This window comes from Spinacia oleracea, chromosome 3, assembly GCF_020520425.1.
Source record: "Spinacia oleracea cultivar Varoflay chromosome 3, BTI_SOV_V1, whole genome shotgun sequence".
Classification (NCBI taxonomy): domain Eukaryota; kingdom Viridiplantae; phylum Streptophyta; class Magnoliopsida; order Caryophyllales; family Amaranthaceae; genus Spinacia; species Spinacia oleracea.
The window spans coordinates 25,102,051-25,105,784 of NC_079489.1; the positions used below are offsets into that span (position 1 = coordinate 25,102,051).

The window sequence follows — 3,734 nt, forward strand, 5'->3', positions numbered from 1 at the left end:
CATTCCTGTGCATAATAACGAGACATCCCACAACTATCGACATTGACGGTTTGAGAATTCATTGCAGCTACACTAACAGGTTGAGCAGATTGAGCATTTGCTGCTTGCATATTATCAAACTTGTAATGTAAAGCAGTCAATTGAGCAGTTAGTTGTTCTATGGAATTCAAGTCATGCTTACCACCCCTATTAGATAGACCTCTAGGATTCCCATACTGGGCATTATGAATGGCCATCTCCTCAATCACCTACATAGCTCTAGTCACAGCAAGTTGCATGAATCTCCCACTAGCAGCTGAATCCAGAATAAGTCTAGACTCATTACCCAGACCATTATAAAATTGTTGAATCAAGAACAAGTCACTCAAACCATGGTGTGGGCACTCGCTTTGTAGATCCTTGAACCTTTCCCAGACCTCGAACAAACTCTCATCTGCTTGTTGAGTAATAGAAATGATCTGGCTCCTCAGACGAGCTGTCTTCTCAGGCGGAAAATACTTCACATAAAATGCAAGGGCCAAAGACTCCCAGTTATTAATTTTCATGGCTGCTCGATTCAACCTATTGATCCACAACTTTGCCTTCCCACTCAGATAGAACGGGAAAAGCATCTCCATAGTTTGCTCCGGAGTCACATTCTTCTGCTTAATGGTAGAGCGGTATTCGATGAAGGATTGAATGTGAAGATTTAGGTCTTCACCTACTTCCCCACCGAACAGGCGTCTCTCAATCATGTTAATCAATGCAGGCTCAATCTTGAAAGTCTCAGCTGCAATAGAAGGCATGATTGCCTTGGGTAGCACGGACAGACTTGGCTTAGAATAGTCTGTATGCCTTGGTTCAGCTGGTGGTGGTATTTCGTCACCCATCTCTATCTCTGAAACTGTATCTGTATCTGAAGGAAAAAGACCGCCAATATTATGATCAGAATCAGAGTTAGAGTAATTCCCACACTCTACGATGAAATTTCTTCGTCTACGAAAGGTTCTTTCGGGCTCAGGATCGAACGGAGTAAGATTACTAGTACCTACGGTCCTGGGCATAGACAAAGAAACTACAAACAGGTGTAAGATCCGGTCTCAAGGAACGGGGGTTCCTTGAGAAGTAATAAACAATAATCTAGAATAAACAATTAATAACAGAAAATAAAACTGTTTCCCCGGCAACGGCGCCAAAATTTGCCAGGCTAAATCGCACTCCTATCAAAGATAAACCTAGCGTTCACCAACTAAAATATAGCAAGGGAAGTAGGGATCGTATCCACAGGGAAACAAGCGTTCTTTCTATTACTAAAACTAAAGTCTAGACTATTGCTAACAAGGAATTGGTTGGTTTTGATACTAAAACTACGACAGTAATAAAATAAGGATAATTCATATATAAAAGGGCCTAGGGCATAGGTTCACCGATGAACAACAATCCAGGATGATAAACAATCAATAATAGTCAATAAAGCAGTTAATTAGACTAGCATGCTCTCTCGAATCGATACTAATCATAGACTTAGAATTAACGGGCTCTCGCTACGTATTAATTCCAATTCTACCTATTGAAACAAGCCTAAACTTCAAATTGCATCTCTCGAATCTTAACTTGATATCGCTTGACTAATACAATTAAACCCGCGCAAATCTAATTGCAAAGTAAATGAAATCAATCAATAGGAATTAACCACAACACCAACAATCAACAACATTCAATCATCCCTTCATATTAATTCATGGATTCCCAAAACCCTAGAAATTAGACTACTCACACATGATTAAAATAGCTAAGACAATTTTAATCAATGAAAACATAATTAGAGCAAAATAATAAAGCAAAGTAAGAAATAATACCTAAGGAATTGAACAATGAAAAATGAAGGCTTGAATTTTTTTTTGGAATTAAAACTAAGTGTTTGCAACAAATTGAGAGAATAAACTAAGCTATGAGAATAAAACTAAGTGTTTGAAACTAGAAAATAAGATGTCTACTAAAAATAAAAGGGCCTAGTATTTATAGTTTGCCCAAAATACAACTCAAAACCGAAAACAAAACTCGCGAAAAAGGCGCAGAGGTTGGCGTCGCCCGTTCGGGCAAACGGTCGTCCGATTGGGCATTCTGCTCGACAAGCAGGTCGATCGGGCGAAATTCCGCCCGATCGGGCGGATGAAAAACGCCTTGTACAACTTCCAGAATGACCGCCCGTTTCGGATCGGGAAAAGCCCGCCCGATCGGGCGCGCGTTGAAACTTGGAAAACTCTTTTTCTTCGCCCGGTTTTCTCATTCCGCCCTCCACTCAAAGGGCGATTTGCAAAATGCCTCGTCCTTCAATCAAAGCACCAAGTCTAACTCTCGGGGCTCGAACATAGGCATCCTAGGCTCCCAAGGGTCGACCATAATCATCCAGAACCTACTCGGGATCCGTGTAGTGGCCTATATCATCGCGAAACAAGCCTAAAAAGGCTAATTTCTCACCAAACAATCCTGAAACTCAAGGCACACTTTCAACACATATTAGTACTAAAAACGGCTCCTAAGAGCTCATTTGATGCAGAAAAGTACTAAGGGACGGGGGTAAAAACTCTATATAAAACACACATATCAGACTCTTAGCAAGACTCAGTGTCCAAAGACTCAGATGAGCGAAGATGAATGAGTGGGATTCCATATGCATCATTGATTGGTTCAATAATGTATGCTATAATATCTACACGCTCGAATGTTTTGTACGCACTCATTGCTACGAGTAGTTACCCGTCAGACCTAGGAAAGACACATTGGACTGCTGCCAAGAATCTTCTGAAGTACCATAAAAGGCATAAAGACGATTTCCTGGTCTATGGTGGAGATGATGAATTAATTTTTAAAGGCTACACGGATGCAAGTTTCCAAAACAATAAAGGTGATTTCAGATCACAGTCTGGGTTTGTCTTCTACCTCAACGGAGGTGCAGTAAGCTGGAAAAGTGCTAAGCAAAGCACTATTGCGGATTCTACAACTGAAGAGGAGTACATTGTTGCACATGAAGCAACAAAGGAAGCTATTTGGCTAAGGAATTTCATTGGTGAACTTGGTGTAGTCCCCTCAATTAAAGGACCAATAGCTCTATATTGTGATAATAATGGAGCTATTGCACAGGAAAAGGAGCTTAGACACCACCAGAGAGTCAAACATGTACTTCGTAGATTTCACCTTGTACGAGAATTCGTGGAGAGAAAAGAAGTCGAGATAAGCAAGATTGGAACTGATGATAATTGACATCTCAGATCCATTAACTAAACCTCTGCCGCAAGCGAAGCATAACTCGCACACTACAGCTATGGGAATCAAGAATGTTGGAGAATGGTTTTGATGTCCTAATTAAATGTTTTAAAGTTTTAGAGTTTAAATACTTTGTAAAACATTTTGGTTAACCATTTATAGAAATGAATAATTTCATTTTTCCATTTAATTTTGTGGTTTATTAAATGATGAGTCCTTTCAATTTGACAATATTCAAGATAGACTGTCAGGACCAGTCATGTGACTAAGAAATGTCTATCAAGTGAACTTGAGTGTCAAAAGTTGAAAATGGTCTGTGGTCGGAAGTTTTCTATAAAGGTGGACGCATAGAAAACACTAGACGACTAGAATGCAAGATGACTAATAGTTATGTTTTTTGAACTATGTGGACTTGTCAATGTCGCAATGATTTGCATAGATACTTACTCTATAAGATTAGTATCAGACAGACCTATAAAAATTTACTG

General features: G+C 39.6%; 1 non-coding gene across 1 annotated transcript; it reads left to right on the forward strand.

Annotated features, from left to right (window-relative positions):
• Window positions 1–366: 366 nt before the first annotated feature.
• Window positions 367–473, forward strand: LOC130471022 (small nucleolar RNA R71). Its single transcript, XR_008931720.1, has one exon. It is a non-coding gene; the product is annotated as a small nucleolar RNA R71 (small nucleolar RNA).
• The last annotated feature ends 3,261 nt before the right edge of the window (window positions 474–3,734 follow it).